The following is a 27,592-nucleotide window of genomic DNA, read 5'->3' as shown; positions in this document are numbered from 1 at the left end:
TTCCTGCAATTTTTTTTGCATATTTAAAGTATTTCTCAAGGCTAATTTACATCACAGTAGGGGTCTTTTGAGGGCCTTGGTGGTTGTTTGGGAAGCATACCATTCCTAAAATTACTTTTTTTTTTTTTTTGTCACAGGCTTCCAGAAAAAGTTTCTTCTCTTTAGGTGCATCCCAGTGATGTGGTCTGGCCAAGATATACCTTCTTGGCAGAGTTTTTCAGGCCTGAAGTCTTAAAGGCTAAGATAGCCACTTACACATATTAATACAGGACTAAGCCCTGTTACTTAATGCTGATGGCATTCATAAGACTTTAGCACTATTTGTTACAATTAAAGGTTTTCCCAACAATACTAAATGTGTTTCTTATGAGAAAAAATAAAGCATTTTTTGGTTGCCTATTTAATTTGCATAGATCTACTCTAGAATTTGGGCTTTTTTTTGCTCAGATGGACAATAAAGGTCTATGTTTGTATCATCAAATAGTATGGTGATCACAGTAATGATGATCAAGGAGGTGTGTTTCTGAAGAGTAATTTAGTCCTGCTATGGTTACAGTACTCTGACACACAAAAGACTTGAATGTTCACCTGCTACTCCTCCTGACAGAGTGTTCCCATAGTGCAGCCAGTTTTTCCTTCCATTAAAAGTTCCTGCCTGCACACCTGACTTTTATTACCATTATAATGTAAAACAACATGGGGATGATTATAGAGTAGTGAAATATAATAATGGTGGGGAGTCCTTATTCAGTACCCCAGGATTTAAACTGATTTCTGCTGTCAATATTTCTTCCCTCCACCTGTCAAACTGATTTTCTTCTCATTGGTATTGAGGAGAGATTGTCACTGTTCATTTAAAGCAGATAAATTTCCAGATATGTTTCAGGCTTGTTTATAATATCTAAGAGTGAACATCTGAAAAACCACTTGCCTAAATTACAATAGTAGTCACTTGGACAAAATATGTTTGTGAGTATATAGTTACTTACACACTTATATATGTACTTGATGCTTTCTTAGGGAAAGTTTATTTTTTTTTAGTTCATGGAAGTTAATGAATAGGACTGCTCTTAATGAGAACAAATATCCTATAGGATTCATTCTGTCTTAAGATACAGTACTTGCTTCTCCACTGCCATAGAGCTTACATTGTTTTATGTTTATGTAGGTGGAGGTATCAAATAGTATCAGTGCAAACCAGTACAGGCAATGGTAGGAGAGTGGGTGAAAGCAATACTTGAGACAAGCATGGCCTTAATTGTTTCTTGAAGTAGTATTATACTCATAAATAAATATAATAAATCTATTTTGCCTACTAAACAAAGCAGAGGGGTTAATTTATTTCTTGGGATGTAGACATGATGGATCACATCTTGAGCCTTTTGATGTTGCAACAAGTTGGTGATTTATACCTTGTCATCTATAATTAAGAGTTCCCAGCAGATGTGTTTGTTATTCTTACATAGCACCATGGTAGTAAAGCAACACCTGCACACAGTGGTTGCACAAGTATGTGACTGAGAGTCTCAGCACAAATGAGTTGAATCTATACTAACTAACCTTTTTATTGCCTTCAAATGGAACTTGTTTTCTTTGACTGTAGCATTTCAAGTTTGAATCAGTGTCCTTATCTTATGTGGTTCTAAACCTGATTGACATAAACTTACATTTTTGCTTTATTTTTTATTAAATTGGGACAATGCATTAGGAATTTTGGTCTCTAGAAGATCAGGTTTTCCTGACTTTATGTGTAGTCTGTATCTTCAGATATGTGTATGATTTTCTTACCTCTTTTGACAGCCTTTTCACAAGTACCTGGATGAAATGGGCAAAACTGATTTGTATTCACACACTACTCTGCAGCTACAAAGTTGAGCTGAGTGTATACATTTAAAAAACAGAATATGTTACTGGTTTTATTTGTTCGATATTTTTTAAAACACTTTTTTTTCATTATTTTAAACAAGTGATGATATTTGATGGGAGGGAAGTTAATTTCCAGGCTAGTAGGATAGCATACTGTTGCTTTGATTTAATGATGTATTCACAGCTTCTTTCTACTATTCTTTGTTTCAGAGTAAATATTTAAAAACTCACTGTGTCAAAATCTTTACATTTTCTTTTGCATCCTGCATAAAATTAAGTGCTTTCCATATCTAATAAAATGGATTGACCTATTTTTTATTATGTGTTTGGTGGAATCAGGTGTAAATATGAATTTAATACTAGGAAAAAAAAATCTAATGTGATTTCTGGAAGTACCAGATTTTCACTTTCTGGGAAGATCCAGGTATTAGTTGGTAAATAGATTTGTTTGACACCCATTCATGTTTATTCAGATTGATTCCTGCTAGTGGAAACGGCCAGCTTATTTTCTGCTTTTGAGAGAGCAGCAGGAGCTCAATATTTAAGAACAGAATTAAATTACACTTACAATTTAAGGGTGACTTCCTGCATTCTGACTACTTTTTTTACACTTTGCAAAATGTTATTGTCATAATGAATACTGGAGACTTTGTAAAAGTTTTCTGTGTTACTGTGCAGCACAGGAGAGATCAGCCCTTGCTGGAGGGGTAAAAGTCAGTGCTCAGTAAAGGGCAAGGACCTCATCCCTCAGTATGCTGGCAGGACTCTTCAGATGCCTTTTATTTTTCTGCTCACTGACATTAGAAGGCCCCCTTCTCTCATAATATGTTGTCTTAAGCCACATAAAGCAAAACTCTCCAAATAATCACAAATAATTTTGATTAATTCCTCAGGCTTTGAAGATTTCTAGGGTCTGATTTCATATTGAAGCCATAGAAGCTCAGTTTTACTGTGGTGTTTTTGAGCAGGAACACTCAAGGAGTAATTCAAGCATTTAAGTCCCATTGAGCATATTTATTGGCCCTTAGCGTGGCATTCCAAATTCCCAGGGTGTCCTGAGGGCAGCCCAGAGAATACCTCTACTTTGCATCATGGAGAGACTCTTCAAGATTTTTCAACCAAAGGATTTACCTGGAAAATAAACTCCTTTGAAGTAAAGCTGCAGCTTATTTTCCATTGCATTGACGACTGCAAGATGCTGGCAGTTTTTTTGATACTGGTTCTGCCCAATACTGGTATTTTGAATGGTCTTTGGTAGGGCTTGAGGAAGGTGCAGGAGTGACAATAACCAGAATGCCTGCAAGTGAGTTGAGCAAAGTCAGGGAGCAGAGAACATCAGTTTATTACGAGAGGAATTGAATTCAGAGTTGCTTTTAGAGTCCCAGTAGAGCGCTCTTCTGCTGAGAAGTGCTTATTCAAGTTCAATTTGAAATATTTTGCAGGAAGAGGTTTCTAAAATAAACCCTTTTGATAGCTGACATAATTATATTAACATTGATGTATAATAACGGTTTGTGTCTAAGATAATTGAAAGAGTGACTGTTAGAGTCAATATATGAAAAATGCCTTCCAGTAGGATTTGGGAAAGAACCAACTGTCAGCATTTTGCAGTGATTAAAAGTGCATCTATACATTTGCCTTCTCTTGAGGGCTGTTACAACTCAAAAGAGCACTTGACTGTCACCACAGGGAGTGAAAATTTTCTCTTTATAAGAAGTCTATTTTGTGCTTGATACTCCTGAGTGATTTTATGTAATAATTACTCTCAGTGGCTATGACAAGTGTACCTGCTGTATGCCCAGTTTTTGTCCCTCCACTCATGGTGCTGTTCTGAACCTCCTGCAAGCTGTTTGGCATTCCCTTTCCAATAGTTATTGCACTGAAAAACTCAGAAATTTTGGGGCCTATGTTATAGCTAACTTCTGAGAAGAAACTGGTTAGTGACAGTTTCTTGAAGAGACAAGTGTATAAAGGGAAGGGATATTCCTGATTTATTAGGCCTCCAATAACTGGAATGCCACTTGGGGATTGCTCAGTTGGATCAAGATCTGTCCCATTCCTTCCTAGGGCTGTTTAATGAGGGGATCGATATCAGTCATTTTTAGAGGAAGGATCTGCGTTAAGGAAATAGTGTAAATCTTGAAGCAGCTAGAAATTGGCCAAACTCGGCTGAGGATGCAAGAGGTGGCTGCCATTGGTGGTATTGCTCTGCAGGGCAGGGTCTCTCCTCCAGGAGCTTCCCTGGTACATCACAGACCTTCAGCAGAATGCTGGAGCCTGGGCAGGGGAGGGGGATGCAGTGACCTGCCTGTAGGAAGAGGGGAGCAATCTGTGTAGAACCAGGAAAAGAGAAAATAGATTGAGATGTCTGTGTAGAGACCTGGCTAGAAGCTGGTGTTTTAGGTGGAAAACTGGCTTTTATGGCTACATGACCCTTTTTAAAGACAAAGGATTGCTGTGGGGAAGAGGACCTACCTGGCCTAATGGGCCAACAGGTTGGCCAACCTGATGAGGAGAGGGAAGGGGAAAACTTGGGAAGTAAGGACACCATAAATGAGGATGCAAAATGGCAGTTATGAGAGATAGCTCAGAATCAATAAAACAGGGCAAAAGACAAATGTATAAAATGTATGTATATGAATGCATGGGGCCTGGAAAACAAATGGGAGGAACAACCACTCTGGTTATGGTTGCAAAATCTACAGTCAAGCTGCATTGCTTGCAAAAAAGGGGATTGATTAACTCCCTTGACTCATCACTTGTTAGGCTACTGCATGCAGCTTTGGACAAGCCCTCTTCTCAGTCCAAGGAAGACATCCAGCTGAGGCCCCCATGGTGGTCAGGGTGGGAACCCTTGCTCTGTAGGAAGAGGCTGAGGGACTGGGAGCAGGGATGTACTTGGGGCTTCTTAGCAGTAGCCCTGCATGCTTGTGTGTCAGGTTTTTTCCCCAAGATTCAGGTGGTTTTAGAGTCTTTTGCCCTCTCCAAAGCTCTGAGCCAAATGCAAAAAAATGAAATGGAGTCTTCAGGTCCTGATTTTTCAAGGTTGCATGCTTCGTTTATTATTTCTTATCTTACAATTTTCTCAGTGCCCAACAAAGATCTGTGCAGCTGCTCGGGCATCTGGTGACTCCCCCGAGCTGGGCAGTCGTTATCTTTTATACTAATTGCTACGTGTTCTTTATCTATCATTACTTGCCAATACCTATCACTTATACTAAAAAGGTCATCTCTACTTTGACCCATCTCTTTAAACTACTTTGTGCCACCGTCACTGCAGAAAATGGAGTGAGGGAAGAAGAAAGAAGAAGCAGGAGACAACGCCCCAAATCCTCCATCTTGGTCCCATTCACTTTAATACTAAAAACCCAAACCTACTGTTTTCTCACATTGTGATAAGCTAAACTACTATCTTTCACACTCTTGTGGCTTGCAATCCTTCCCGCAGTGCAGGAAGCCTTTCCATAGACTGAGATCAAAGCCAATGTCTCTCTGGGCTCTGTGCCAGGGTCCCAGACCCCACTGTCCAGGTCTCTGACCCTCCAGGGCAGCCAAAGGAATGCCCTGGACTCCAACACTTGTGGAGAGGTCATTGTGGAAAGTGACCAGCCACACTTGGGCAGGATGTGAAAGGCAACTTATGGATGCTGAAATTAAGAGTCCAGACTGCACTTGAGGAACAAAGATTTCCCCATGAGGACAGCCCAGCAGGGAAGCAGGCTGCACTCACTTTGGTGCATTTTACTTAGTAGAAGATGGAGTAGCTGCAGTTTATCACAGGTCTGCCTTGGTAATCTAAGGAGAATCAGGAGTGATTGACATATACCTAGATGATCTTATCTTTGTGCATGGATCAAACGTGTCATGTCATCTTATGGGCTCTGGGGAATAATGTTGCCAACTGCTCTATGCTAGTTGTTACTTTCTTAATCATATGCAAAATTGTCAGGGAACGTAATGGTCTTCCTGAGGCCGTATCTTTTCTGTTCACAAACACATTGGATATGCTGGCCTCTTTTAATACCTTAAAAGTGTTCCAGTTTTCTGTTTTAGAGGGAGGATTATAGGAGGACTATGTAGAAATCTGGGGAAGCTAGTTCAGCATACAGCTCTCTGCAGTTATAATTTGGTTACTAATCTGGTCTTTCTCGTTTTTTAACCATAAGATTTGAGCAAAATTAATTCCTATGCTCTACAAATAATCTGAATCTGCAGATGCAGGGATTTCACCATTCTAAATATAATATTTTGATTTTTCAGTAAGTGAAACCTATAGTCCTTGTTCTGGGAACAGTGCCTTGATCACACATTTCACACACTTAGCCTGTCATAAATTATTTAGACAATTCCATTTTAATATTAGAGATGTGACACTTCTATCCAAAATAAAACTTCAGGACACACAGATTCTGCCAGTCTGGCTTTAGGCCTCTGCCTAAAGCTCTAATTTAAGAGCTTGTGATGTTTCAGCTCAATTTGTAGAAGCTATGTAGGGCATTTGAAGTAAGAGATTATAGGATGGACATAGCAGACTCCTTCAATCATATTCAGTCTGTGCAAAGTACTTTTTGCTCTTCCCAAGTATAAATTCAAGTTCATTTCAGAGGAATAAATATTTCAGAAATAACTTATACGTACCTTATACATTGCAAATAAAATTTGCTGCTGCTCTGAATGTACTGATGAATTCACCTTGGATTTTTTTGGGTTACACCAGCCAATGAGCCAGGGAATGTAATAAAGGTTCACCTGTTTCCTCACTGGAAAGTTAGTGTAACAGAATGCTGATTCAGTTATCTCCAAAAGATGGTACCTCATTTCTGTGGTGAATAGTTTTCTGTATATTCAAGTCTATTTCTCTACAGTACAGCATCAGTTTTTGCAGACCTGTTTCCTGACATCCTCACTAGTTTGATTTGGCCTTGGGGTGTGTTCTTGTTCTCTTCTTGCGGAGATTTAGTTGCTAATTGCTTGTTTGACAATACAGTTAGATATTTGATACTAGGGAAAAATCTGAAGCAGACTTATGGAATATGGCCCTCTTTGCATATAGCTTGCACCACATCTTTTTTCTGTTTTGTCAAAAGATTTTTTTTTTGTAATTTTCTACTCCTTGTGGCTGTCTCCAAATGATGTCTTATATGTCTTATACATGGTAACTGTTCCTGTACTCTGTCTAGAGTAGTGTATGGAAGTGAGTATTGTTTCCAAAGGGATTCAGGATTCACAGGGCAGTTCACACATCATCTCTTTGATAAATCTATTTGGGTTTTAGACTGGGTTTGTATTTTTAGTCTTGATGTGAAATCTTTGCAACCCTGCATAGGCAGTTATGTATATTCTGTGCTTAGTTTGGGGAAAAGGATCCCAGTGATGAGATTATGATACTCTTGGTTTTACTGTACTGGAACATGGGGGTTGCATGCAATAAGGTTCCTGATTTGCCATTGGTTAAGCTCTCTTCATTAAGCTGCTACATGTGGCTAAACAATTCAAAACTGGAGCATATGCAAGACTGAAGAGCTGAAGCTCCAAATATGGTAGGCAAAATGCTGAAGGTCTGTCCTGGGACTCTTTCTTTGCTTGGTGTAGGCTACCCTGAAGGTGAGAGAATTTCATCACGTATTCAATAGTTTTACCTTTAATATTTCAGAGTTGTATCTGGTAAATGTAACATAAAGGCTTTGAAGGACAAAAAAAGCTGATGATATAATGAGACTGTTAAAAAGTCAATGAAAAGTAAACCTTTGCTTAATCAAAGTGCTCTACAGACTTAATTCCCAAGAAGGATTTGGAACTCTACGAGAAGGAACTCTATGAGCATATTTTGGCTTCATGGTTTAAATGTGAACACCATTCAGATTTTAATGTGCAAAGAGTAATAGATATTTTTCTCCTTAGTTAAAGCCTGATGAGACTGTAGTTTAAATGCTTGACTTAGTATCTAAAATCAGTATTTTGCAGGAGTTTGCTATCACATTCTGATTGTTCAGCTACCTTGATGTTTTAATTAGTTGGCTGAAGATATTTTTGGTCTGAACATAAACGTGCATATGCACCTTGCTGAATTTGGCAGGCATGTGAGTGTCTTCATTCTCTTAGGGCTGGTGGCAGGTTAAGCATGTCCTTGAATAACTTCTGTAATTATGGCAAAATGTGGAGCAACTTCTGGATCTTTTGGTCCTTGATCAACTTTTTTTTTTATCTGCACAGTTGGACAGAGCAACGATGACCTTCAATTTCTAAGCTGATAGTAGTTTGCCCAATAAAGAAAGTGAGGGAAATATGTCTCTCATACTGGAGTTTATAAAGACTTCTAGATGACCAGCTTTGGATGGTAAAAGGCAGTATTTCTTATGTGAGAGTAGCCTAATGTCTTTGGTGTAGGCTACCTAATGTTCTCCTTTCTGCATTTGCAGATATTGCTCAGAGAGCTTGTGCACTTCTCGACTTCAACTGTTTGCAAAACACTGCCCTGACAAAGTAAATCTAGTGCCATATTTTGATTCATCTGGAATGTTTATGTATGAGTAAGAACAACTGGGTTAGTTGTATTGATTTATGACTAAGTCATTCAGCTATTGATCCAATGTTATTGGGAGGTTAACACACTGCATTGCAGAATTATATGCCTGCTAATCAGCTCTGTTGTTCACTGACTGATTTGGTTTTTCTTTCCAGTGGAAATGAAATCCTTAGCTGAAAAAGGCTGAAAACATATTTCTGTTGCTGCCTCTCAGTTTCTAACTCTGACATAACACCTGCTGCTGGCCTGGTTCTTGCCATGCAGCTGCATGCCAGGGGCAGTGAGGTTGGTGTTGGAAGTTTTGCTGGGTGGACGAAATTTAGAATACTTTAGGACCTTCACAATTTCCTTCTGAGAGACAGGTCACTTTTCTGATCAGCTGTGTACTGCTGGGGCACTCGGTCCTCCTGGCCCTCATCTAGTAAAGCATGATATTTTTGGATAGGCAATGAGACAGAGGATGAGCCTTAGTGCCTGCAGGTTGTCTGTGTCTGGGTGGGTACTTCAGGGACACTCCCTCCCCTGCAGCTGGGCTGTGCAGTAGCTTTGCCTCAGATCTGTACTGTTGGATAATAAATTCATGCAAAAGGCAGAGTGGATATGCTATATTAAATGAGCATTGTTCTATATTTGTCTGGCTGCTCCATGGGATTTCAATAGTACTTGGTTTTGAAGCAGGAAGCTGAAGGGGCAGCCCCCCATGGGTGCTTGCAATCAGCACTGAGGGTTCAGGGAACAGTGAGCTTGTAATAGTTCTTCTTGTCACTTAAGAGGGATCAGAAACTGAAGACGACTGATTTATTTTTTTATTTTTTAATTATACCCTTCTTAATTTCTTGCAATAATTTTTAGATTCTGTAATAATAGTTCCAAGTTATTCACTAGTGAGTTCAAAGGCTCTCTTGGAGAAACTGTAAGATACCACACTTCTGCTGGCTCTTGTACCAGTGCTTTTATGAAAGTTCTCTGAATGCTAAAGAGTTTTATGTGGAGAGAGAGACTTGCCCTCAATCATTGTGTTTGACTTTCCCAAAGGCTATTAAGCTGCTAGTACCTCACTGAGAGACCAGGGGACAAATCATGGTACATTACTGCAGGAATGAAGGCTGCTGCATCAAAGTACTAAAGTATTTTAAATAAGAGTTTATTGGAGATGAGATACTAAGCCTGTCCTTATTTGAGTCTCAGTGTTTCCGTACTGAGTTATAGCTGTAACAATTACCCTTGTATATTTCAAGTTACCACAAAATGGTCAGATAATAAGGAATTTAAAATTAATATTGTTCCAGTTACCTTTTCTTTTAAGGCAGCACAATGGCTTAGGAAACTATAGTGTTTCGGACTAGAGGCTTTTTTTTTCCAAAGAAGGCTTTATAAAACACAGGTATGTGTTTTAAAGTACAGGATTGGCTGTAAATTTCCTGTTTTAGAAACTTAAGATAGATATTTGAAAGCTGAACTTCTAGAAATGGAGCAAAGAGGGTTTTTTTTATGATAAACATATTAAAAAGTGTGTAGTTTTCATATTTTGAAAATATATGTATATATGGAATGATTGCAAGCCTTAAACTTAGTTCAAGGTGTATGTTCTAACTAAAGTGCCATTGAATTAGTAATTGTGTATGCAATAGAAATCTGAGATTTTGATCATTTTGTGTATATATTTAATTCTGAATTTGTTCTGTTCCAGCTGTAATGCAGATATGAGGAGCTGAGTAGCAATTACTAATCATAAATGTAGAACACGCAAAGTGAAAATTGCACTTTCTCTCTGGCCTGATAGATATCCTTCTGTTTCCACTGCTGTCAGTTAAATATGTTCCCCTTTGCAGTGATGGAATTACCCTGGGCTTTAAGCAACAGGCATGAGCTATGAGTCCCTGCTTACTGGTGAAGGATGCGGAGCTGGCAAAGAATTCAGCTTGGCTTTTAGAGCTGGACTCTGAAGTTCTTTCTTCTACCTCTGGCAGAGAGGTAAAAAGAATGAGTGCCATTTTCTCCTCATGAAAATAAAAAAGCTTTAGTGATTATTTGTAATTACATCTATCTAGGACAGCTGGTTTTGACCTTACTGATTTTTGAAAGGCAGAAGAATTAAATTCTTCAGTAGAGCATTTCAAATATATTGAAACCATTTGTTTTTTTAAACCCATGGTTTTGCATTGAAATATTTTTGAGTCACTATTTCTAATTGAAGCCAAATGCTGATTTCAGAATGAAAAAAAAAAGCTACATTAGAGTTGATTTGTTGGGAGAATTGACTGAAAACCTTTACAAGTTGAAATGACTGAAAGTCCTTGCATGAATCTGAAAATTATGTCAAAGGGTTGTTTTGGTTACAATTTTTTTGGGAAAAAAGAAGCTGGGAAAGGGAAGTGTCCAGAGCAAAATTTCTTCTAATCCTCCTATTTGAAAGCCCCTAGCTCCTTTTAAAATGGAAGCAATCTGGGGTCTTACTGTGCTGGGTGTTCTAAGGTCTGCCTGACAGGTGGCAGGAAGTCTTTTGATGATCAGCGCGTTGCTTTTGAAGTGAAAAAAATCTGGATGACTAATAGCTGGGACCGTTTTCAGTGATGTCTAACAGGAATAAATATTTGATAACTGGGTGATGTGTCATATTTGTGTTTCTTGGTTTTGAGTGAGGATGGGATTCCATCCACCAAGTAATCGTTTTATTCATGTTCTTTAAGAATTGCTTGCTGAGAAATCTTTGATTTTGCTTATAATTTATTCTACCAGAAACAGCCTGGAAGAAGCAGTGATGCTTGCAATGACTGTGCTCATTTCCTTTTTGCCTGGTATTGAAAGTGGGAAGCGAGCTAGCTTAGATGTGCTACTTTCTAAATGAAGAGTTTATGGAATTCATGAGATCTATGAGAAGAGATATATATTGAAAAGCAGAACAGAAAAATAAAGGACAAAGATAACTGGAACTATAGACAGCTACTCCTACTTAATTTACCTAGTCTGAAAGCCATTAGCTGTTGTCTGTATGATACTTCATACTTTTATAATGATATTGCAGGAGGTTAGTGGTGATCTCTCACATTAGAAAAGGAATTGATGACAAAACTTCAAGACTTGACTCTTTCTGAAGAACTTGCTTGCAGAGCTTGGGAAACTGAAAAGTTAGCAACAAACAAATCATCAGTGTGTTGTTATCGTGATTTTCATACTAAATCCAAAGGACAGCACTGTACCAGTGACTAAGAAGAAAATTAACTCTATTCCAGCTACAAAAAGGAAAGCAATGTTGGTTGACTAGATGGTTCCTTGCTTTATATTGGTATTTGGGTAGAGATTTCTGAGAGGTGTGAGATGTAAGGATAACAAGGACTAGAGAAAATGTAATCTGAAACCACTTTATGTATGTATGCTGAAGTGGAAACAACCTTGCCTTTATTGATATATTTACCTCCCCTTCACACACTTGATGTGTCCCTTGGAAGCAAAAAGAAATCTTTCAGGTCATTCCTCTCTATTTCAGTTGCTTGGCCTGCAGAAGCTGCGCTGCATCAATGATCCTGGGGGAGGTATATGTGTGTAGGTAAAAGAACTTGAAAATTCCCACAAACTAATTTGGCGTTGATTATAAACAGTTTACAGACTTGTGAGTCCCCCCCTTGACAAAATCTGCTGACATTGCAACTAGGTCATGCTGTACCTGCTTCATCTAGAAGAACTTTCTGCTTGTCTCATCTGAAAGTTTCTATTTTGCTTATATAAGATCTAAAAGCAGACTATCTTCATTGTTCCATTTAAATCTGACCCCTTAGAAACCATTTTTATAGTAATTTAATCATTGTTCAAACAGTATACTTTTGTGGTCCACCATGTTTCTAAATTTTCATTCAATTTCTCAACAGACTATGTGATGGTGAGCCTTGGTAGAATGTATAGCACCAGTAAATCCTTGCTTTACAGATGCTTTTGTAAGATCTGCAGATGCACATCTAGATTTCTTCCCTCTCTCCCCTAACTTTTGAGCAGTGTGGGAATCAACTTCTTACCTGCCTGGAAGATGTTAACTGTAACATGGATAGGAAGATTGGGCTGTCTTTTGACCAGTCATTCTTTAGGATTGTTGACTCATCATTTATGGATCAAGCTATTGTTCCTTTCGATTTGTAGTATGAATGGGTGGAGGGAAGAGGAACTCTTTGAAGTCTTTAATTATTTTGAAGAGTCCATAAGAATTTATAGCTACCTTGCTTGAGGTTAGTGACTCAAGGTTTTTGGCATTCAGTCTGTTCAGTTCTGCATTTTTCTACGTATAGGGGATAAACATAAAGTAATTTCACATTCCTTGAAATCCTAATGCTCTTAGAAAAAAAAGTGATTTTATTTTGGTGTTGTCTTTTAAACTGAACTGTAAATTTTTGAGTCACAACATTGTTTTTCTTGTTGGGAAGAATAATTAATATATGAGCCTCTATACTTTTCTCTTTCTAAAGTAAGAAGTACTTAACAATTACATGTGCAAAGATCTGGGGTGTTTTTGTTTTTGGTTTCTTTTTAAATTCAGCACAACAGCATGCTGCTCTGCAAGTAGATCTGCTGATTTAAATGGTATTGTTTCTGAATAAAATTAGAAGAGTTAGAACAAATGTAGAAGGTCATGTTTTATTTTAATGAGGCTACAGCTGCAGGAAAGTGTTTGAAACATGTACGAGTTGCAGAACAGAGCCTTGTTACAAATGGGCAATTATGCAGATGTGAGTGTGGTCTTCCATATATGGAGATGTTTTCCTTCAGCAGAGAAATTACACATTTTAGTGGTATACCACCTTAGATCAAGGTGGTGTGCAGAACATTTCACCTATTTTCTCTCTCAGAAATTGACTAATCTTGCATTTATTTCAAAATTATATTCAATGGGTTTGAACACAAAATTGCAGAACAAATATTCTTTTTCTTGGTTATCTGTTATAGGCTTTTGTCTTGGTTTAGGGCAAATTTTGGGAGGAAACCAAAAGGGGTCCCTCTAGAAAGCAAGGTCAAGTGGCCCCTCCCCCTACAAAGATTTCCTATGAGAAAAGTGGAAAAAAACTGTTTATTTAACAAGCAAAGTATTCATAAGCATAAAAAAACCCCCCAAACCAATAAAACCTCTTGCTGTTCTGAAGACATAGCAAATCCAGAAAGTCCTTGTTGTGGGTTGTAGCTCGGCTCGCTCAGTATCTCATCAGTCCCTCCTGTGCTGGAAAATGCCGTGTTCTGGGCCCTGGTGGGCCACAGGTGTGAGCTCCTGGTGTCTCTCTGGGTTTTTGGTTCAGAGCAGGGCTGATCAAATTAAAAAAAAAAAAGGCACAGTCTGGGAAACTTCTTTGCCTCAGCTAGCTAAAAAATACCTAAAAGCAAAGGAGCGCTCTCTCCCACTGTCTGTCCATGCCGCTGAAAACACAGTCCATGAGAGAAAAATGCGGTAGAGCAAGTGCAGTTTCTGAAAACCAACTCTGTTTCTTCTCTCCCCCTTCACTCTAAGAACCAGTCTCAAAACTGCAGAACTTGAATATTCAACATAAACAGAACAGACAATTGGGGATATAAGAATCATAAAGTCACCTCAGGGCATTCCACCCCTTATTTCCAGATCATCTGTTTATCGTCACCCCAGGACAGCCTTTCAGAAGTAGCTCATGGAAATGAGGACTGGAAGTCATTGGGAATAACATCTTTGTTCTCTGTCTTATTACTGGGTAATGAACTGCTTGTTGAACAGCAGTGGTGAGCACCTGATGGCCACCAGCAGCTGAGTCTCCATAAAAATGATAATACTTTCACAGATGTGAGTATTGATTTCATTTTCCCTCTGCCTTAGGGAATTACATGATGCTTATTGTTTATTATCTCTTTGGCTAACAGAAGTTGGTAGTGGAAATGGTGATCACATAAATTCCTGTGTCTGTCAGGAACCTGGTGAAGTATTCTGTTGGATGGACCTTTACAAGTCCAAAGGCCTCTTGGGGCAGGAAACAATGCTCTGTTTAGTGCTCTGACAGCTGTTTTGTTTTTTTTTCCCCTCTTCCCTTATCTGTGGAGAAAGATAACAAATTGGAATGATGAACTCTTAACGCTGACTTGATAAGGAATGTCCCTCTTGCTACCATGAATGTTCTCTTGAGAAGTCTTTGCTTTGTTGGTCTGTAATATTACTGGTTCTGAGCTAGGTATGAAAAAGGGATCAGGCATCCAAATTATGGGATTTTTTGGTTCTTAAGTAGGAATAAGACAAGCCTTACCTTCACTTCCTCTCATGTATTGAACCTTAAATATTCTAGGCCTGTTGCTTTTCTCTGCATTTTGACTTTCTCAGACTTGAACTTGGTTTTTTTTTTAATAGGAAGTTTACCTTTGTTTTGTAACCCTCCATGTCAGAGTCTGCCTTAAACTGAAAATCTTAGTTGCCTCTGTTTTTTTCTGGGAGCTCAGCTATATCCTATGCAAAATATCTTATTTCTGCAAAAGCTCAGACTCATATTATGAGTTGTGTCTGGACAGATTTGGGTTTATATGTAAAAAATGGTTTGAAAAATAGTTGTAATACTATTCTTCCTTTGCCTCACACAGGAGAAGGTGTACTTCTCATCAGCTGAAGAGGGAGTTAAACATCAGTTTTCATCACTTACTTTAACAAAATGAATTAATACATAGAGGCGAGGGACAATTGTTTGCTCTTTATTTGAACCTTCTGCATGTTGCTGTGAATGTGGGCAAGGGGCAAGATAAATGTCATCTGATTTTTGGTGAGCCCTTCAAAATGCAGCAAGGGTCAGGGAGCAATGGAGCAATACTATCTTAAGAACATGGTCTGGAGCTCTGGCTTCCCTTTTTATGGCCACTTGTTCTTGAGGCTAAACAACTGGTCTCCTGCTTGTTCATTACTTTTTCAATAATGATATTTCTTTCTACAGAGGGCTTCTGAGTCTCTTTTCTTACAGCAGAGTGCTATCAGAATATCTTAATCAGTGGAAGGACTGGAAGAAATCTGTGAAACCATTACAAGAGTATTTTTGTGGAGAAGAGGGCTTGCTCTGACTGCTAGGTGTGCATTACTTTCTGATGGGACAAGAAATGTCTAGACTTTCACAAGAAGTTAGTTGGTCTAGTCAGCAGGACGAGAGAGAGATACATTTTTATCAGTAAACATGATTTTCTACATTGAAATGAAGAAGTGTGAGCCAATACGATATTAAATAGGACAAATGTTAGCTGGATGCAAATGCAAACTCATTGAAACACTGGATTGCTGTTTAATTCTGATGATTAAATCCATTAATAGATATATTTCTTACTAAGTTAGATAAATGAGTTTTTCAGGGAATTTTGTTATTCCCTCAGGGCATGGGTTCCACTTGCCTGAATATTCCTCTAATTAGATAATGACACAGTATCCCATTAGCTCTTTTTAAGATATGGGACCTCTGCCCCTAGACAATGAGTTTAGTTCAGCTTCTTTGCTTTTAATTAATGAAAATGAGGTCTTTTGTTTGAAGAAATCAGAGGATACTCTGGGGATATGAAGTAGTTATATCATCCCAGGTAAGGTAGAACAGATAGACTGAATTTAGAAAATACAGAAGACCTTTGCTGCAAAAGGCAGTTTCTGTAAGTTCTACTATGTTCCCCATTTTTGTGGCTCTTGAAATAATTAAATTCTTATTTCACCAAATTAAGTATTATGCTACTCTCTAACTGGCTTTCAAACAAAAGTTATTATTTGAAGTCTATTACAAAAATCAAGGGGCACTGAGGAAGTCGAACTTTTTAAAAATAGTTTGGTAGGTGCAGTTAACTGAAATCTATAGAAAGGTTAAGTAGGTGGTGCAGGTTGTTCTTCATGTTGTTTGTGATAACTCATGACTGGAATGTGAGCTACTAATGTGTGGCTGACATGGGAGGGAACAACTTGGATTTAGACAATGAATCTGCAGGGAAAGAAAAAGTCCTTTTAAAATCAGCTTCAAAGCTGAGGCTACAATGACAGGATGTGTCTTCCTACATCTGTTTACATAAAGGGGTTTTGCCTGACATAAGGCATTGCTCTGTTTCTTCCACCTGTTTGTGTGACAGCTGTCACTACTCTCATTGCTCTGGTTCATGAGCACACCAGAATGTGAGTCCCTGGGTGGGAATTATTTTGGCTTTCTTCCTACCTGCTGGATGTAGAATCATTCTCAGCACATGTCAACACAAAAGAATAACTTGTCTAGCTTTATCTAGAGAATAATATTGGGCAACCATATTAAAAAGTAAAGACCATAAATCTTGAATTATGGAATGATAAGGAGCCAATGAAGGTCATCAAGCCCCTGCTTGAATTAGGGGCTGAACTAGCATCAGGGTTAGGTCAGGGTACTTATGGCCTTGTCTTGTAGAATTTTATATAGCTCCAAGAATGTAGATTCCCCAGGCCTCTAAGAGCAATCTGTTCCAGTACTTAGCTATGCTCACTGTGAACCTTTATTCCCTTTTATATCTAGCAGTAATTTGCAGTGTCTCAGCTAGTGACTATTGTCCTTCTTTCACTGTACTCATCTGCGAAAATGGTGGCATCTTCTTTATAACCACCCATGAGGTGTTTGAGACTGTTGTAATGCATTAATTTGGTTTATATTTCATCGGATTTGTAATGTTTTTTCTATGTATCCGTCTTATGATCTGTCTTTGCCCAGCAGTGCCCATCCCCCACACTGAAATGTAACCTAACTGTTCCCCTCCCGCTTCTCCCTTATTGAGTGGTGTCTTGTCCCTGCCTCTGGGCCATGCCCCCTGGGGAAAAAGCCCTGACAGGGGAGTGGCGAGCATGCTCTGGCATTGGTGAGCCATTGGGATGGGCTCCAACCAAGCAGGGCAGGACTCGAGAATAAAAGCTGTAAAATCCCACCCGGTGAGAGAGAGTAGGCTCTTTTACTTTTGCCATTGGCGGCCATCTAGTCTCATGGAGAAATACAACAACTGGCGCCTTATGTGCGGCTCAAAGCCACAAAAGGTTCCCAAAAAGCAGGAAGAACCACTTGGGGAGCATGTGACCGAGGAATCTCACGCAGGTATGTGAGTCGTGAAACGTAGTCCACCCACACAGAGACACAGACCTGTCAGGCTTGGCGTTCGCTGTGCAGTCTCCGAAACACAGGATTCAACTGCAGCCCTGGCCTGTATTCTCCCTTGGACTCAAAAATCCCATCGGAGTGCTGCGAAGAAGTCCCCCGAACGGCAAGCTGCTCCCAGGGAAGGTTACCACATGTTCGTGGAAATATGATCCTGGGAACCGAGACTGGAAGCTCTTTTTGCACCAAAAAGGGTCAGTCTCAGGCAAAAGGAGTGATTGGGAAAGAAAGGAATGCTGGAATTTTGGTGAGTACCACTTTCGGTTTTCTAAGGGAAAATCTTTTTCAGAGGTGGGATTTCTCAGGGAAAAGGGTTTTTTCTCTTTTGGGGAAGGTTTTTGCTTTCAGAGTAAACCTTCAAAGTGCTTTAATAGCAGGCTTCTTTCAGCAGCCTGGGGGGCTGGAAAAGGAAACTGTTTCCCCTTTTGGCTTTTTTTTCTCTCCAGCAAGGTTTTTTTTTTTCCTTTTGGTTTCTCAGTCATAGTAAAGAGGACACAGAAACTCAAAATCTGAGCCAAAAGTGGGTGCAAGGCTGTCTGTGTCTCAAAAAAGTCTATTACCACATTTTAAATGCCTTGGATGATGGTGAGACCCACTGTTCAAAGAAACAGCTGAAAAAATTAACTCTGTGGTTGTTTTCTCAGTTTCCACATGTATCATTAGAGCAAATAAGCTTCCCAGAATTTTGGGAGGCTGTAACAAAAAAAATAGTTGAATCTGGCTCCTCCAATAATAAAGAAGATGCAAATTTTGCCTTTTATAGCTTAAAAATTAAGTTTGCATTGCAAAAGCAAAATAAAAAGGAAAAAAAGCCAATTCTTTGTGAATTTTCCCCAGCTTGTACATTTGCAGGCAGTCCGAGTGCTCAAACCTCCCATTTCGGTGGTCCCCAGGTGAGGGGGGGTGTCACAAGATGGAGGGGACTCCTTTGTCCAAAATGGCTGAAGCCATGTGCTCCCGAGCCACGAGGAGTCTCTCCCTTTGTCTGTCCCTCCTTCCCGCAATCCCTTCTTCTCCCCAGACCCCTCCTTCTCTTCGGTGCCGCCCCCAGCACTGCCCTCTCCTCTGACTCTGCTCCCTACCCTCAAATCTCCGCCCTCCGACTCCTCCCCATGTGACTCAAGCCTCCAGCCCCTCCCTGCCCCTGGTTCCCACGGTTTCCCCACCCACAGTCCCAGTTCCCATGCCCTGGAGGGGGTGGGGGGAGCTGGGAACCTGGAAGCAATCCCAGCTTTTCTGCCACCCCTGTCACATACCAGCAGTCAAAAAGAGGGAGTGCTGTCCACAGTAATTGGGACCCCTTCCCCCAACAAGCGATTCAGGGTTTATGCAAAGCTCAGGCCAAATTGGAAGGTGAAAGAGAATACTTTTGCAACCATTTAAAAGTAAATTTAGCAAGGAATACTACAGTTCCCTTGGACCTCCAAAAAGATTTACTTCCGGAGCTTTGGCAAAATCCTGAAATGGCTGTTGGTAATAAGAATCTGCCAATTCAATTAGCAACCCAGCCCGATGGGCCTTTCCAACCTTACAGTAAAATAAAGCAGCTTCCATCAGAACCTTTTGTAGCATTTGAGGAGCGGTTAACTGGAGCTATTGAGTTGCAGGTTAAGAATGAAGGAGCCCAGGAACAGGTCCTGGAGGAGATGGCTCTGGCCGATGCAGATGAACAGTGCAAGGCAGCCATCCTCAGCCTGTCCACAGAACCAGCTCCAACTTTACATGACATGCTCCAGGTGTGTGCCAAGAAAGGTTCCCTTCATAAAAGCTCATCAAAACCACAGTTCCAAAGTCAAGCCACCACAAAAAGCTGCTGCTGCAGACACCGTGCCACCACCCGAGAGAGGAACAATGTGTATCCTGTGTGATCAGGCTGTACACTGGTTATCTCAATGCCCTTTAAAGAAGCAATTTCTGGACTTTTGGGACAATGGGGGTGGGAGGTCTCAAAGGCCCAAAGGGAATTTTTCAAAGAAACTAGTAAATGTAAATGTTAAACTAAATAATCCTGCTTTAACCAGTTCTGCCTTTCAGCAAAAGTCACCGGATAGGATAGTAAAGGATCCAGCGACCAGAGAAACAAAAAGTCCTCGTGATCAGGTCACCTGGGGTCGTGGGTACGCCTGTGTGTCCACTCTCCCAGATCTTAAGTGGGTGCCAGCTGAGTGGGCGAAACCTTTCATCCCTAAAACTGCAAAGCCCCCTGCAGAGGACCCACAAGTGGCCAGTGCTGCCTGGAGGAGGAGAAAGCACCGAACCTTCTCCTTCTAATTATCATTATTCCTTAACAGTGTTTTTCTAGACAGTTTGTTTGCACTAAAGGTCATTTTTCTTTTGCAACTTTAAAGGTACTCAGGATCCGAACTCTGAGCATCTCCCACGAACTGAGCCTTCCTCCTTCTTAATTTAATAAGAAAAGGAGAAATGTTGTAATGCATTAATTGGGTTTATATTTCATTGGATTTGTAACGTTTTTCCTATGGATCTGTCCTTGCCCAGCAGTGCCCATCCCTCACACTGAAATGTAACCCAGCTGTGTTCCCCTCCCACTTCTCCCTGATTGGGTGGTGTCTTGGCCATGCCCCCTGGAGAAAAAGGCCCCAACAGGGGAGAGGTGAGCTCTCTCTGGCACTGGGGAGCCATCGGGATGGGCTCCAACCAAGCAGGGCAGGGCTTGAGAATAAAAGCTGTTAATATCCCACCTGGTGAGAGAGAGCAGACTCTTACTTTTGCCATCGGTGGCCATCTAGTCTCGTGGGGAAATACAACAGAAGACATTCTATTTATTCCTGAGTCCTTGCAGTTAAACTTGATATGAGTAGAATAACAGGTAATGTTGAGGAGGCATGAAGAATATAGATTTCAAGCAAGAGAGATGGAAACAGAAGTCTGGTGGTTGGCTATTGGGATTTGGGGAAACATAGATTCAAGCTCTTCAGTCAAAGCTTCAGTCAAAATGTACATCTTTCTGCTCTGACAAAAAGCCAATGCTAGAACTTTAGTTTTTCAGGGGTTATGGCAGGATTTCAGCATCATATGAGTTTATGAAATCTTCAGTGTTGATATATGGTACAACGTAACTTTAAGGACTTTGGTGACAAATGGCTTTTTATCTGTTTTCATGGGCAGTGGTAGTGTGATATTAAGTAACTGTTAGCTTTCATAAAATATGTGACTTGACAGGAATGTTGATATGGGCTTTGTCTTAGTCTTAGGGGAAATTGATAAGCCACGAAGTTTAAAAGCTGTTAAGCAGTCTTGAACTTTTGAGAGTAGTTCTACATTTTTTTCTTTCTTGAGTCAAGTGCATGTATTTGTTTTAATTCCATTTTCCCTAAATGAATCAAGCCCTTTTACAGTCTCATTTTGAAAGAATACAAACAGTGAGTTCAGCAAATGAGGTGTATAAATGTGTGAATAGGACACAAAATGTCAACACAGATTTGGCCTTTTTTGCATTTGCAATTGTCACTGCCAAGGGAGGAAGTGACATTCAGCATTGGCTTCAGTATTATAACATCTCATTCCCCTATGGCAGTATTCCAGTGAGGCAGGCAGAATTTCAGAGTGAGAAGAGCCAAAGCAAATATCTTTTTCTGTTTCTTTTTAATGAGCGATTTTGTGATGTTTTCCTTTGTGTGAAGAAAATACTTCGAAATAGCAAGATCTAAGGCAAGGAAATTAACTGCTAGTGAAAGACTTTCTTCTAGGGCAAGAGTTTTCAGCAGAGGGGAACACAGGATGCCTCAGTGGCTACAGTGCTGGTTTTGGAGAATGGGGCTTATTCAACTTCTTTCTTTGAAAGAGATTTGTTATTAAATGGCTTTTTCCTCACTGCCTGTGAAAAGGTGTTGTTTGAAGGGTGCTTAAAACAGAAAGCTGGAAGGCTGAGAAGGGCACAGATTGTTATTGGTTGAGGCCTATGTTGAGACTTGTGTGATAGAAATTCTGATTTCTAGCCCCAGCATTCTGGTGAAGTGGTGCAGCAGAATTGTCCAGGTTCAATGGGCAGTGATCATCCACTACCCTTTATGCAAGGGAATGGTACCACCTATCACTCTCTGGATAGAGAATTAACTTGAAATCAGGCTAAAGAATGAGAGATCATAGCATTTTGGCAATTTCAAGGTGTGCAGCTTGAGCGGTGATCTGGATCATCACATCTTAGCAGTCTTTCAGAATTACTAGTAGGTGCTGAAGTGAAATGCTCCCCTGAGCAGTGGTAAATTCCACCAAACCTGTAAAGGCTCCGTTGTGTTCAGTCTTGTGCAAGACCAAGATAGACTGCATTGCCTTACCTTGAGCTTTTCTTCAAAATGCTGAAGCAAAAGTTGAGATTGTTTTCTGAAAGTTGGTCTTGTGATTAAAATGAAAAGAGGTATAATAGTTGAGAGGGCTGGCATTTATGAGTGTGTGTGTGTGTGTAAACTTGTTTTTGTGTCTCAGCTGCAAGAACTACAGGAAACTGCTTTTTTTTTATTGGACCTAGCATGCCACCGGCTTTATTGTTTAGAATATCTGTGATTCCATCTGAGATACCTATTGTGAGTACATGTGCTCTTTATCTTCTGGAAAGCAAGGGAATGTAAGCCATGCTTACGTACAAGCTGTGCCCATATAAGCCATGCTGATGAATTGTCTGGAGAACATTGGAAGAATATGAAATTTACTCTAAAGAGCAGTTAGTTAGGTGGTGCACTTTGACCTTGGGGTTTCCCAAGTGTTGGTTGCATCTGTTGTGTTGATGATATAGTAAGCAAGAGGGTTATTTTCCCATCCCTGACCTGTTGCACAGGGTGGTGTGTGCTGTCATGCTGGATCACCCAGCCCCTACTCATGCATAGTTTGACTGACATGCTTAGTGTTAACCTTTCTTTTTTTTCCTAGCACATTATAAAGCTATTCAACTGTTTAGGAAAGAGTATTGTATTGGTATCTCAAGAGTATGTTTGATTACCTTTTTAAAAGCTCTTGTAGCTGTCTCAATAAATTACAGTGGGCTTGCCTATTTGAATGTAAAACTGATTTTGTCTTTAAGTTTATGCTTATCTACTTTTAATGTATTTTCAGTCCTCATAGGTGCAAAAGTTGAGACTTCTGCCCACGTTGAGCTTGGATTTCAATAAGTTTTATGTAATGACTTATGGCAATGAAGGTCTTTTAGTTTTGTGTGCTAGTCCTTTATTAAGATTTTTCTTGAAAAACTTGATGTTTTCTTCAGTGATATACTGTATTAAAAAAAAAGAGAAGAATATAACTGGAATTAAGTGAGTTCAGGAGAACTTCTTTGTGGCTACATTTGGTTTATTCTGGTTATTCAGAGAGCAAAGGTCTGATAACAGATCTTTGATTAGGTTCTACACTTGATGAATGTTTTCAATACATGTATTTCTGTTTCTAACCCAGAAAACTTGCAAATCTTTTTCTTCACCCTATTATGCAGTAACACCTCTTGGTGTCCTGATTTGCTTCAGGGGAGAGCTTATTTATTTGTAGATGATTTCATCCAATAGTTCTGATATGTAGGAATCTGGTTTTGAAAATATTTCTCTTCAGTGTCATGTTCACTGACTTCCATTTCAGTGTTTCTTCTGGCAAGTGCAGTTTTCTAATGTCATTTGTTCTTTTCTTGTCCGAGTATCTAAATATACTCACAAGCTTTTAAATAGTGAATTAAAAAAAAAAAAGAAATCAAGTGCTCTGATACATGATCTCATTAGATTCATTCAAGCCATGTGGGAGACTTAAAGTGTTAAAATACTTCCTATGTGATACTTCTGTGGGGCAAGAAAGTACCCGTATCTAATTTAGTTCAAAGTACTGAGAAGGTTTGAATGTAGCCATGTTGTAGATGGGTAAGATTAAATTAGAACTTTCCAGCTGATAATATAGTAAATACACTCCTTCTTTTTCTGACTTGCAGAGGCACCTGTATCTATTAAAATACCAAGGCCCTCCTGAAGTCAGAAAGAATGCTGCTTCTGGGTGGAACTGTCTCCTTCGTTTGCTCTGTTTCTCCCTGCAGCTGGAACGAAATGAAATGAATGTGATAAATACCAGTTAGTTATTGCTTTTTGATGCAGATGAGACTTGGAAGACACCTGGCCCATCTCTTGCTGAAGTGTCTGGGAATGAGCCTGGTGCTATATTTGGAGCAGAACTGTAACTGGACAGATTATTTTCTGTCTTACTCTAAGCTATTTAAACAGCAAGGTTCTCATCCTGCTGAGCGAACGTGGGGTGAATCTGGCTGCTGCCGAAGAAAGTCTGTGGATTCACTTTGCAAGAAGAGTGCCATTAACGCTTAATGCCATTAAGTAGTTGCTATACTGGTGACTGTTTCGAAGTTGTAATTTAATGAAAGAGGGGTCTGCACGTATGCCCATGTGATTTGTGTGCATAATCTGATACAGAGGTGTGGATTACAGTTTGCCTGCAGCTAACTGAATATCCTTTGGATGAAAGATGATCTGCTAATGTGCTGCTAAGTTTATTAATATCCAGCTGAGCAGCTATTATCCATTTTATCAACAGATTACAGTGCTTGGTTCATGGCTCCTTTTTTGCCTTCTCATGACTTGTCAAATTGCTTCCAACTGTCTATCAATATTTCAAATCTACAATACCTGCAGAAGGCACTGCAAGTATATAAAATAATCTTTCAAGGTGCAATTAATTTACTTTGACTGCATAACATCAGTGCTTTCTTAGTGGGAGGCATTAATCCCTATCTGCATTTGTTTTTTAAGGAACTCATAGACTTTTACTGAAAACTTGATTGAACATCACTCTGACTTAGAGAACTTACAGCAAGTTCTCTAAGTGCTGTACTTGTCACCCAGCAATCCAAACACATAGAGCATGCAGATGAAAACCAAGCATGGAGTTTTGCTGTGGAGTTTTCTTGCTGGTGTTTTTTTGTGATGCAGCTCCTGAATTCTGAGTAATTGAATAGGAATGATTGAGCATAGATAAATTTCCCATGTATTAATGATTTTTCAAATCTTGTTTCAAAACTTATTGAAAGCTTAATTGTGGAAGAATCTTTTGCTTTCCTATTAGCTTCTGAAACATTCAAATGTCTAGTGATTAATTCAATGATTGCATTATTCTAAGATCATTGATATTTTAAATACGTTATTTGAAGTTTGACAACTTTTAGCAGAAAGGAGCTTTGTATATTGCTTATACTCTGCTTCTGTTCCTTGGGCAAAGATATCTAAATTAATTATTTAATGAGTGAAGAGGAAAGGATATTGCTCACCATGGTTAATTACAACCATATGTCCCATGCTTGCTTTGCTACCATTAATCTTCCTAAATCTTGGGAAAGTTTTTGTTGTTTGTGTCTCAGGATTAGCTGGGAGAGGACAGCCACTTGAGAAATAGTGGCCAAACAGCACCTACTGTGAGATCCTTTCCCAAGCAGATTTACTGTTGTTGGGAAAGCTGTTATCAGGAGAGTTCTTCCCCATCTGCTCTTCCTTACTGCAGAAGAGTTTGTGCGTCCATTGCCACATTATAATCTTCTTCATTTCTCTGGCATGGTATGGAAAGGTATCTGTATGGAAATAATATTGCTCCAAAACATAATACACAATCAAAACTGCTGCAATAGAGTGCTGCAGTTCTGTACTGGGCCCTGGCATGGAATGTCCTGGGGACACTCCAAGAGCAGACTGAGCCCTGTACTGGCTGCGAATGGTGGCACTTTGTACTGTCATCCATGATGGATGCTGGTTAGTAGGTCATCTCCCTCCCAGAGCTGTGTCTGCTTTTGGCACTATTTTACTGCAAACAGAGCTGTGGAGTGGTTTTACAAAGGCTTAACACTTGACTAGTAGTGCACAAGCAATAGAAATGTCCCAGAATTTATTTTATTTTTTTTAGTTTCCATGAACTGACACAGATTCAGGGTATTTTAAGCTGCTGAGGTACCCAGACAGGACAGTTACTGCCTGCAGACAGAGTACTTCAAGCTCAAAGGAAAAGCACCATGCTAAATAAGCTTCTAAGCCTTTATTGTGAATTTTTGAGAGTCTTAAAACTACTATTAACTGCTGTTCCAGTCTGGTTTTGTAGGCTGGATATGGATCACTTGTATTACAACATTTTTGAATCATAACTCAAGTGAGTTACTACTTTATTCTTCTGGATTTAAAACAGGCTAAGATGGTAAAGAGCAAACAGGCTTAGGGATTGGAAGAGGAGGAGGATATAAAACTACATTTTAGAAGTGGCAACGCTTCTACTTCCTGAGAGTAATTTTTTGCTGTAAAATCACTTAACAGGGCACAAGAGATTTTTTCTTTGGAGATTTCTGAGCTCAAGGCTTTTCACTAGTTATCACTGAAAACATGTATCAGCTATGGCTGTTTGAAATTTCTGTACAAACTGAGAATTGAAGGGAACTGTTACTATAACATTCCCAGTGGAAAATGCTTTTGTGCTAGTGTGTTTACAGGGCTAAGAGAAGAGAATGGTAGACATACATGGACAGCCATTAATATGATAGGAAAAATGTTAAATTAGATTGCTGACTTTGAGAGCTTCTATATAGAAGTAGTGTTTTTATAATTGTATTATTCACTTGTTTAGAAACTCTAGCTGGTTTGTAGGATCTGTGAGTGGTAGGTGTTAGAAAACATGGAATCTTCTCTGGAGTGCTCACAAAAATTGGACTGTTCCACCTCTATGGGAAAATGCACACACATGAATATAGACATACGTATTCTAAGAAAATTAGAGATCTAGTAGAACTCCACAGTCCCAACCCTACCCCCCAACTAGCTAGCCTTAAGTTAATTTATGTTGCTTTACTTTAGTAGGGAGAGAAAGAAGAGCCAAGGAGGGAGGTTTCAAACTTATGTACTCCCTAAAAAAACTATAAAGTTAAGGATTTTATTATGTGAACGGGCTTCCTTATGGTCAAGTAGACCCTACAGTACAGGCAATATCTAAAGTAAAGCTACTCTGATGCCTTTAGTGCTTTCATAGGCGCTACACTGTATCTGTGCAACTCTTTCCAGTTGGAACCTTCCCTTGTTTTGATGGACTGGCAAGTGAGAGAGGCAGCTGTTAATGTTTATTTTCATCCTTCAAAAAGCCATAGAATGGTTTGGGTTGGAAAGGACCTTAAAGATAACCTAGTTCCAGTCCTCCTGCCATGGATAGGGTCAACTTCCAATAGACAAGAATGCTTGCTGGGAATAGGAACACATCCAGGATGGATGTTGCATTCTAGTGAAACCATAATGGTAATGACACTGGTAAAAAGCTTGTTATGCTGTAACAATCTGAACATATATGTAAAATAATAAGTGACTGCTAAAGTTTTAGTGTAGCTTCAGTCTAGCTACATCTACCATATTTTTTCTTTTCTATTAATGCTTTTTTTTTTTTTTTTTTTTTTTTTTTTTTTTTTTTTTTTTTTTTTTTTTTTAAAATGAGGAGGAAGACTGAGTATCTTCTTCCTGAGACCAGCAGAGGTCAAAGTGAGAGCATGTCTCATATACTTGGAGATGAACTTTACAAAATTGTGTCTTCTTCTCTCAAGACTTCAGTGAAAAAGACATTCTTTGTGTTTCTGATTTCCAGATGTGTGTGGAGTTGTGTTTGGAACTAATTAAAAGAGTTTGAAGGTGTTAACCTTGTGTAGCAATATTGAGTCAAGGAGATAAAATTTCTTTCTGCCTGCTCAAGCCTAAAAAGCAAAGCCTGTGAATTTCTATCAAAATCTTTCCTAATCTGTAGCATAATTGCATTGTGAAAATGCTATTTTTTTAACTGTATAATGAAATACTTATTCTGCATCACAGGAATTGTCATCAATTCTGCTGTTCCCCCTTTCATTCCATTTATCTTTTATTCTTGAATAATCATTGATAATTTGCTTTCTGCAAAGTTTTTGCTGGGTGGTATTTACTGCAATGTCAATAATTTAATTTTGTACAGTATTCAAGATCTAATATCAATATAAAGAGGTATGAAAGCTTTTTAAATTTTGTATTTTTTTGGTTTTAAAGTCCTGCACAATTCATTGAAAAACAAGTGGATGAACTATTTTTAATGGTATTTTGCACTGAAGTAT

General features: G+C 39.3%; 1 long non-coding RNA gene across 2 annotated transcripts in view; it reads left to right on the top strand.

Moving 5' to 3' along the window:
* The first annotated feature begins 17,532 nt into the window (after nt 1-17,532).
* Nucleotides 17,533-27,592, top strand: part of LOC120764120 (uncharacterized) — a 46,708-nt gene continuing 36,648 nt past the window's right edge. The window contains exons 1-2 of one of the 2 annotated variants that reach the window (XR_005704190.2): nt 17,533-17,749; nt 23,426-24,168. This is a non-coding gene — a long non-coding RNA (uncharacterized LOC120764120). Of the gene's footprint in view, nt 17,750-20,210; nt 20,333-23,425; nt 24,169-27,592 lie in introns of those variants that run through there. The other variant, XR_005704189.2, reaches the window with a different exon arrangement.

Source organism: Hirundo rustica, chromosome 1, assembly GCF_015227805.2.
Source record: "Hirundo rustica isolate bHirRus1 chromosome 1, bHirRus1.pri.v3, whole genome shotgun sequence".
NCBI lineage: Eukaryota > Metazoa > Chordata > Aves > Passeriformes > Hirundinidae > Hirundo > Hirundo rustica.
This window is presented reverse-complemented; position numbering and strand designations above follow the sequence as displayed.